The sequence below is a fragment of the Aulonocara sp. 'chitande type north' Nkhata Bay genome, linkage group LG14 (assembly GCF_057382095.1).
Source record: "Aulonocara sp. 'chitande type north' Nkhata Bay isolate Kocher_YH1m ecotype deep benthic linkage group LG14, A_spYH_male_GT1.1, whole genome shotgun sequence".
NCBI classification, from domain to species: Eukaryota; Metazoa; Chordata; class Actinopteri; order Cichliformes; family Cichlidae; genus Aulonocara; species Aulonocara sp. 'chitande type north' Nkhata Bay.
The window spans coordinates 26,577,821-26,587,980 of record NC_141357.1 but is presented as its reverse complement, the minus strand read 5'-3'; the positions used below and the strand labels follow the sequence as shown (position 1 = coordinate 26,587,980).

The 10,160-nt window shown below is 40.2% G+C and overlaps 1 long non-coding RNA gene and 1 pseudogene across 1 annotated transcript; both read right to left on the bottom strand.

Moving 5' to 3' along the window:
- Positions 1 to 4,479: 4,479 nt before the first annotated feature.
- LOC147314757 (uncharacterized) lies at positions 4,480 to 7,796 on the bottom strand (annotated as a pseudogene).
- Positions 7,797 to 8,508: 712 nt separating this feature from the next.
- Positions 8,509 to 8,786, bottom strand: LOC147314756 (uncharacterized). The gene is made up of 2 exons (XR_015124547.1): positions 8,733 to 8,786; positions 8,509 to 8,556 (listed from the first exon to the last, which is right to left on the bottom strand). It is a non-coding gene; the product is annotated as an uncharacterized LOC147314756 (long non-coding RNA).
- Positions 8,787 to 10,160: the final 1,374 nt, after the last annotated feature.

Below are 10,160 nucleotides of genomic sequence, written 5' to 3'. Positions count from 1 at the left end.
GTTCTATAACAGTGGACAATGGGCTTATGAACCTTTCTCAAACACACATCACCTACTAAGACCCATCCAAGGTCAAGCCTTTCAGCAAAGGGTATATCACTCTCTAGCAGATCATTACATGGAGAAACCTTTGGAATGCAAGCATGCTGATCCACACAGGTATGCACACAGGTGTACACATGGGTATTCACAGATGCGGACTACAGCTTTCTTGGCTGCTGCCTCAAAGCACACTGTGCGCTGTCTATCTTGCGTGCTGCACAATATCGTTTATTATTTAGTAACTATTGATATCTATGACTAGCTAGTTTATTATGATGGTGCTTTTTTTATTATTATTATGTTGCTCTTTGTTGTTTGCTGTCTCCCCTGTTTTTTTTGTTTTTCTTTCTCTCCATACAGGTGACCCAGGAGTTTTTTTTTTTTTTTTTTTCTCTCTTCCCCCCCTTCTCACCGTCTCTTCTCCCCTTTGGTTTTCTTTCTTCCTCTCCCCCTCTTTCTTTCATTCTTTCCCCCTGTCCTATTAAAAAAAAAAAAAAAAGGATGACAAAGGATGAACTGAAGCTCCGCCATCACGTGATGTCACATGCTGCTGTTTCTGATGTCACTTCCAAAATTAAAAAAAAAAAAAAAAAAGGGTGCATCACCAGGACCGTTGATCTGCTGCCTCACCTTGTGAACCTGGAGAATGTCTCTCCCAAGCAAAAGAAGGATCTTGGCATCATTATCAAGAGGTGGGATTTTGCTGGCAAGGCTCTTGAGGTGCGGGTGATGGAGGGCAGCTTCAGGTGTCGGTATTTCATCACGATTATCTGGTAAGTCATCACATTCGATCAGTGTTGGTAGCGCAAGGCTAACTTCACCATTTACTGCTTCGATCTGATAGCCATTTGCTCTCCTGCCGGAGGTTGCGGCTAAGCCAGCACAAGTTTTCAGGATGTAGGGGTATGAGCCAACTTCTATTCCGAATAAGTTGAAGAACTCTGACCTGGCTAGAGACTTGTTGCTCTGGTCATCGAGCATAGCATACATTTTGATGGCTTGTTGTGGGCAGTCTTTAGGATAAACTTTAACAAGACATATCTTGGAACAAGATTTTGACCTAGCGCCATTGCCACAAACTTCAGTGCACAGAGCGCTTGCAACTGGTTCTGGGATAGTGTCCTCTTTTCCCGGCTCCCCGCCGTCACCTGTTCGGGAACTTGAGGCCTTGGTTGACAGTTGTGGTGGACCAGGATGAAGAGCTGTGATGTGCTTGTCACTGTTGCACTCATCACATTTCAGGACAACTTTGCAGTCTCATGCGAGATGAGATGTGGATGCATAGCATTTGAAACAGACGCCTTGATCTTTCAAGTACGTTTTGCGTTCTTCAATGGTCTTTAGCCTGAAACCACGGCATTTCTTTAAGGGGTGGGGTTTTTTATGGATGGGGCAATGCTTGGATATATCCTCTCTAGGATCTGGATCGCTTTGTGGGCCCTCAGAAACTACTTTGGTCGTATGAACTGAGACTGGGGTTCTTAAATTTGTGTGGCGTGAGATAGGCTTTTCTGTGACAGGACTGCTTCCAGAAAGAGCAAAGCTGGGATCGTTTCTTGTTTTAGCTTGATAGCAGATGAAGGAAGTGAAAAATGAAAAGGGGGGATAACCAACCTTGTAGTCCTCTTTGTATTTTGAGCCTTGAGTGATCCATTTTTCTTGCAGGTTGTATGGCAGTTTTTCCACGATGGGTTTGATGCCACGGGCGGTATCCAGGTATGCTAAGCCAGGCAAGTAGCCATCCTCTTTTGCTGAAAGTAGTTCCATCAATAGATCTCCAAGATCCCTTAACCTGTAATTGTCCTTGTTTGTTATTTTAGGAAAGCTGTCCAACTTCCTAAAGAGAGCACTTTCGATAACTTCTGGAGCACCGTAGCATTCATCGAGCCTGTCCCAGACCATTTTGAGTGCAGTATTTGGGTTGTCGATATGAACTGCTCTTAGGCGCTTGACATACACAGAAGATTCCTTCCCGAGCCATTTTAAAAGTAAATCCAGCTGTTCGCTTGCAGTAAGGTCCAAACCCTTAATGGTATTGGAGAAGGCAGATTTCCATGCTCTGTATGACTCTAGATGATCGTCGAAGTGGGTTAAGCCAGTGCTCACAAGCTTTGATTGATTGATTGATTGAATCTTTATTTTGAACATGTTGAAAAAGTATAAAAAAAAAAAATAGAATTAAAAGAGACAAATGAACAAAGCAAACAAAAGGAAAACGAGCAACCACAACTCCAAATAACGTCCATGTTCAAAAAGGAGCAGGAAGAAGCATAAGCTTATTTAATCCCACCCCTTTTCCACTATCTAGTATCAATAGACTACAGAAATACCTCCTTGTAATTACATTATATGTTATGTGTAATTTTTTTTTTTTTTTTTTTTTTTAATATATACACATATATGTTTCTATCTATCCATACCTACGTATATACACACATACGCACATATACACATTTTCAATAACCCCATTAACACCTGAAGGATACACAACCTACAATTTTATATATATTTAATATATATAAACACCCAGCACGCCCCTGCGGGCGGTTTATCCTTCAAGCTCGGGTCCTCTACCAGAGGCCTGGGAGCTTGAGGGTCCTGCGCAGTATCTTAGCTGTTCCCAGGACTGCGCTCTTCTGGACAGAGATCTCCGATGTTGTTCCCGGGATCTGCTGGAGCCACTCGCCTAGCTTGGGAGTCACCGCACCTAGTGCTCCGATTACCACGGGGACCACCGTTACCTTCACCCTCCACATCCTCTCGAGCTCTTCTCTGAGCCCTTGGTATTTCTCCAGCTTCTCGTGTTCCTTCTTCCTGATATTGCTGTCATTCGGAACCGCTACATCGATCACTACGGCCGTCTTCTTCTGTTTGTCTACCACCACTATGTCCGGTTGGTTAGCCACCACCATTTTGTCCGTCTGTATCTGGAAGTCCCACAGGATCTTAGCTCGGTCATTCTCCACCACCCTTGGGGGCATCTCCCATTTTGACCTCGGGACTTCCAGGTTATACTCGGCACAGATGTTCCTGTACACTATACCGGCCACTTGGTTATGGCGTTCCATGTATGCCTTGCCTGCTAGCATCTTGCACCCTGCTGTTATGTGCTGGATTGTCTCTGGGGCATCTTTACACAGCCTGCACCTGGGGTCTTGCCTGGTGTGATAGACCCCAGCCTCTATGGATCTTGTGCTCAGAGCTTGTTCTTGTGCTGCCATGATTAGTGCCTCTGTGCTGTCTTTCAGTCCAGCTTTGTCCAGCCACTGGTAGGATTTCTGGATATCAGCCACCTCCTCTATCTGCCGGTGGTACATACCGTGCAGGGCTCTGTCCTTCCATGATGGTTCCTCGTCTCCCTCCTCTTTCTTGGGTTTCTGCTGCCTGAGGTATTCACTGAGCACTCGGTCAGTTGGGGCCATCTTCCCAATGTATTCTTGGGTATTCTTGTATGTATGTATATATATATATATATATATATATATATATATATATATATATATATATACATACACACATACATACACATACACACATATATATATATATACATATACATATATATATATATATATACATACATATATACCCATACCAACAAACCCGTGCATGCGCACACACATGAAAATATTAGACAAGAACACCCTATCAAATCTCTACCTTTTCCCTGTACCCTGTAAAAACCATATCCTTAAACCGCTTTTTAAACTGTGCCATGCTTGGACATTGCTTCATATCTTTACTTAGTCTGTTCCACAGCTTCACTCCACACACAGAGATGCAAAAACTTTTTAATGTTGTACGGATACGAGGATGTTTTAAATTTAATTCCCCCCTCAAATTGTATCCCCGTTCCCTTTTAGAAAACATTTTTAGAATATTGTCAGGAAGCAGGTTATTTATTGCTTTATATATAATTTGTGCTGTGAGAAAATGAACCAGATCTGTGAATTTTAGAATTTTTGATTTTAAGAATAGTGGATTTGTATGATCTCTGTAACCAGTTTTATGGATTATCCTTATGGCCCTTTTTTGTAATATAAAGATTGATGATAGCGAACATTTGTAAGTATTGCCCCAAACCTCTGCACAGTAATTCAAATACGGTGCAATCAGGGAACAATAGAGAATGTGGAGTGATTTGTGGTCCAGAATGTGTTTTACTTTACTCAAGATTGAGACACTTCTTGAAATTTTGTTATGTATATGATTTATATGAGACTTCCAGTTTAATTTATCATCTATAATCACACCAAGAAACTTATGTTCAAGTACTCTTTCAATTTCCACACCATCTACATGAATCTGCACTTGTGCATTTCTAAGGGAATTCCCAAATAAGATAATTTTAGTTTTACTTAGATTTAGCGATAGTTTGTTCCTGTTAAACCATTTTTTAATTTTGCACATTTCTGAAGTAATTGTATCCAGCAGCTCCTTTAGATTCCCCCCAGAACAAAAAATATTTGTGTCATCTGCAAATAATACTAATTTTAATATATCAGATGCCTTACAAATATCATTTATATAAATAATAAATAATTTTGGACCCAGTACAGAGCCTTGTGGAACACCACAAGCAATGTCCAAGCATGATGAGGAATGGACACCCAGCTTCACAAATTGTTTCCGGTCACTTAAATAATTTTTCACCCATTGCAGTACAACCCCCCTAATCCCATACCGTTCCAGTTTATTAATTAATATGTCATGATTGATTGTGTCGAATGCTTTCTTGAGATCCAGAAATACTCCAGCTGCATACTGTTTCTGATCTATAGCATTCGTAATCTCCTCAATTGATTCGATTAATGCCAGAGATGTTGATCTTTTTGATCTGAATCCATATTGACTGTCAGAGAGTAATTTATATTTATCTAAGAATTTGTCTAATCGTTTATTAAACAGGTTTTCTAGGATTTTGGAGAATTGTGGTAGTAAAGAAACAGGCCTGTAATTTGTGAAGTGGCGTCTATCCCCGGTTTTATACAGCGGCACAACTTTAGCTATTTTCATTTTGTTTGGCACTTTTCCCGTCTGAAATGATAAGTTGCAAATATATGTTAGAGGTCCTACAATTCCTTCAATGACCTTCTTGACGATTTTCATGTCAATATCATTACAATCAGTGGATGTTTTATATTTACACATGTGTACAATGTCAATTATTTCTTTTTCCTCCACTGATGTGAGGAACATTGAGTTAGGGTTCCTATCAATCAGGTTTTCACTACATTCTACTGATGGCAGTGACTCAGGAATTTGTTCTGCCAGTTTTGGCAGATTTGGCAGTTATTTACAAAATAATGATTAAAGCTGTTGACCTTATCAGCAGTGTTTTCCATAATATTGCCATTATCGATAAAGTATTGTGGATAACTTTGTTGTCCAGAATTATTTTTAATGATACCGTTTAAAACATCCCATATTCCTTTCATATTATGTTTATTGTTGTTCAATATTTTACTATAATACTCCTTTCTACATACACGTATAATATTGGTCAACTTATTTTTGTATTTTTCATATTTATTTTCAGCTTCTTTTGTTCTTTGTTTTAGGTATTCCCTATAGAGTGTATTTTTCTTTTTACATGCATTTTGTAAACCCTTAGTGAGCCATGGTCTATCTGAATATTTGTGCTTACTGTTGTATTTTATTGTTGGACAGTTTTTATCGTACAACTCCATGAATATTCTTAAAAATATGCCATATGCAATATCAATATCAGCTTCTTTGTACACCTTGTCCCAGTCCTGATTTAATAGATCGTTCTTAAATGCAGTCATAGTTTCTTCTGTCCTTACACGTCTGTATCTCAGTTGTTCTTCATGCTGATTTTTCTTATAATTAGTGTCATAAACTGCAAAAACTGGTAGGTGATCACTGATGTCATTAATTAATATTCCGCTCACAATGTTGTTTTCCATATTGTTAGTGAAAATATTGTCAAGTAAGGTGGCACAATGTGGTGTAATTCTGCTAGGCCTGGTTATTTTAGGATGTAAACTCAAACTGTACATAGTGTTTAGGAATTCGTCGGTCATTTTATGCTTTTTTGGATTCAACAGGTCAATATTAAAATCACCACAGATAAACATAACTTTTTGATTTGTTTTAGAGAATATTTCCTCTATGAAGTCATTAAATACTTGAATACTAGAGCCAGGTGTTCTATATATACAGCTAATTATTACATTTTTTTCTTTTTCCTTATAAATTTCAATTGTTATACATTCTAGTAAATTATCAATTACAGTTGTCATACTTTCTACCACCTTGTAGTTTAGGTTTTTATCCACATACACAGCTACTCCCCCTCCACTCTTGTTCCTTCTATTTACAAAATTCACTTCATATCCCTCCAGTCCAAAGTCCATTCCTTTCTCCGCATTGATCCATGTTTCAGAAATGGCAATAATTCCAAATGGATTTGTCAACTCATTTAGATATTCCTTTATATTGTTGAAGTTGGCATACAGACTTCTGCTATTAAAATGGATTATTGATAATTTATTTTCCGTGTTGATGGTGTGCTTAAACTGTTCATCAGTGAAGTAGCAGCAGTTACAGCTGATGTTGTAGAAGAAATTATTTTCCGGGTCTATATCCTTTTCTAAGTCTAGAACATTATGGTCTGTGTATCGAAATGTTCTCAGTTCCAGATTATCATAAAGAGAATTCCAATGAGTCATGTTGATATTGTTGCCGGATGCAGATGAAGTTCTTTTGGACTGTGCCATGTGTTGTGTTGTGTGTCACGTCACATGTGTATTCATACCTCCAGAGTAAGTTGACCTCAGTATTTGTCCAGCTCTTCCATATTTCTGATGACCAACACTTTGGCTTGTTCCGGTGTTCCATTGAGTTTAATGAATACTTTGCAGTTGGTGGTCCATGTATTTTGAATTTTTCCCTGTTTCTTCAAGTAACGTGCTTTCCTGGCAATGTCCGCATTTCTTTTTATCAGATGTTCGTTCATGAAGACATCGGATCCTTTCAGTTTCCTTCCTTGTTTTAACAGTGCTGTTTTCTGTTTGCAAATCTCACAATGATGGCTGGTTTGTTACTGTCATTTTTTCGGGGTAGAGGGTGGCAAGCCTCAATGTTGTTATAATCCACTTCCACACCTTTGGACCGTAGAAAGGTAACCACTTGATGCTCCGTGGAGTTGACATCTTCCTCTCCTGGCCCTCCTACATTGTCAGTGGCGACCGCCCGGGCGTATGACCGGGGTTTGATGCGAAGCCCCGTGATGATAACATCGTTCATCCGGGTGTACTGCTCCAAATCCGCCACTCTGTTCTCCAGGTACGCCAGCCGCCGATCCTTCTCGGCGTTCTGGATGCGGAGAGCCTTAACTTCCTCGACCAGGTCCAGGATGGCTTTCTGCTGCAGTTTGACAGTAGAAATCTCCTCTGTCATAAACTCCAGCGACTTCTTAATATCGTCTCCTTCCTCGGCTGACAGAATTTTTTTCGGGCCCATGCTGAGAGACGCTCTCGTAGCTTTGCCGTGACGACCGGCTAGCTACTTCCCAGAATCCTTTGCTCTTTTCTTGCCAGGTACTTCGCCATGTCCATCATCACTGAAGACTCTGGAGGGTATGTATGAGAAGTGTTGAGGTACTGAGGAAAAGTTAGCTCTGGCTTAGGGTAGGGCGTATTGCTCTTTTGTTCTTGCAGGAGTCCCTCACTGTTAACTTGGAGGCGACCATCTATGTCTGGCTGAGCTGATGGGATAGAGGTGTGAGCGGTTTGGTATGCATGCGTTACCTCAGAACTTGGTTGTCGCTGGAAAGGTGTGGGCCATGAGTCTTTCACGATATACTCTTCTTTAATGATGTACTTAGCCGATGGTGGCGGGCTCTTCTCGATGGGATGCTCTGATATTGAGAGATTGACTGGTTCATTGCGTTGGTTAAGCTGCATAGTTTGGTCTCTGATATAGTCGCTTACACGTTCATGTGTACTCTACACCATAACTGGGAGACTTTTCCAACTAGGATGTGCTTCAACCTCTATCTCTGCTGCTGCTTCCAAAACTTCTGCTTGGGCAATTGCAGCTGCAGCTTCCTTTTCAAGATTTAAGGCTTCGAGATTAGCTTCTAATCTTGCTTTGTCGACTTTAATGCTGATCTCTCTCTGTGCGAAGGCAACACGTGCACGAGCAGCTTCTGCCTTGGCTCTCGCGTGTGCTGCTGCTGCACTGACATTTGATCTGCTTGAATATCTGGAAACTGAACCAGTGCTTTCAACTGATGCTCTGTCTTGAGGAGGCTTTGGTTCTTTAAGTCTTGCACCTTCGGGGTGTGCTTCGTCCATGTTTGTTGACTTAGCTTGCTGTCGTAGAGTTGTTTTGCCAGCTGCTAATCGTCTTTTTACTATCCTGCTCTCCTTGTGTGTGTACGCTACACAATTCAGCAGTAGCCTAACTCCACTTGAAATAACGCGCGAAGTCAGGATGTAGCGTCCAACTCCTTTTAATTAGTGAGTATTTCCTCATGGAGTAAAACTGAAATACAAATAACATAGCTAAAATTAACCTAGCATCATTAGCACAACAAAATTAGATTCCAATACACATCCATTAGCGTTAGCACACAGCTACTAAAGTATTCATCTACAGCAAATATTTCCACAAAATATACATAAAATACAATCCTACAATTCAATACAAATGAAACTTACAGACGGTGGTGTCGATGGCACAAACAAAAGGCAGATGTCGCTGGATCAAATTTCCCCACATGTGATCCGCTAGGAACTAAACAAACATGGCTGACATCCTGTCACTTCCTGAAACTGGTTTTCAAAATAAAACGAATTTCAAAATAAAATTAGCTCATTGCAAAGAGCGCCTATATTGCAATAAATTAAGAGCGGAACAACTAGTTCATGCATTTATTACTTCCAGACTGGACTACTGTAATTCATTATTATCTGGATGTCCTAAAACTCGCTGAAAAGCCTTCAGCTAATCCAAAATGCTGCAGCAAGAGTCCTGACAGGGACTAGAAAGAGAGAGCATATTTCTCCTGTTTAGGCTTCCCTTCATTGGCTTCCTGTTAAGTCCAGAATTGAATTCAAAATCCTGCTCCTCACATACAAGGTCTTAAATAATCAGGCCCCTTCTTATCTTAATGACCTTGTAGTACCATATCACCCTATTAGAGCACTTCGCTCTCGCACTGCAGGCCCACTTGTTGTTCCTAGAGTATTTAAAAGTAGAATGGGAGGGAGAGCCCTCAGTTTTCAGGCCCCTCTTCTGTGGAACCAGCTTCCAGCTTTGATTCAGGAGACAGACACTATCTCTACTTTCAAGATTAGGCTTAAAACTTCCCTTTTTGCTAAAGCATATAGCTAGGGCTGGACCAGGTGACCCTGAATCCTCCCTTAGTTATGCTGCAATAGAGGTAGTGATGGCCAAATGAAGCTTTCTGAAGCATTGAAGCTTGTATTGAAAAACGGTTCATTACTCGAAGCTTTTCATCGCAGTCTTCTCTGGTGACATCTGGTGGCTAAAAATATGAAGAGCAGCTTGAATCCACAAAATAAAACCAACTGCTTCGTAATGATTGCCCACTCTACAGAGTGGAATTCTGTCTGATATTGGGCCACCATTGTGTCACTTTAAACGTGTATTTTTTGGGGGTGACAAAAATGTTGTTTATTTCTTTAATAAGTAATTTTGACCAGTAAACTTTCCTTGTTTAAACATGCACCATTGTGTGGTCTTTCTTTGCTTGTGACGGCTTGATGTTGGTAAATACAATAATTGAAAAATACCACGTTACATATAATATACATATAATAATGTACAACACATTATGGAGTATGCTTCTGCATTGAGGTCCCGCCTCCATGCACTTATGCAGTTAATCGCTAGACGGGTATTTTTATAAATAATATTCCATTAGGGAAATTTTCCTATACATATTTTTGACCTGGGGGTAGAATTGATTGTGAACTGGAAAGGGAAAATGCTTTTGAACTTGCAAATTAAAAACATGATGCATTTAAGGTAACCCTTTCCCATTTGTATTTATGAAGAAAATTTGTTCCACTGTGCCATGGCCGAACCTGTTCCTTTTATATTTAGATAATTTCTCCTGCCTT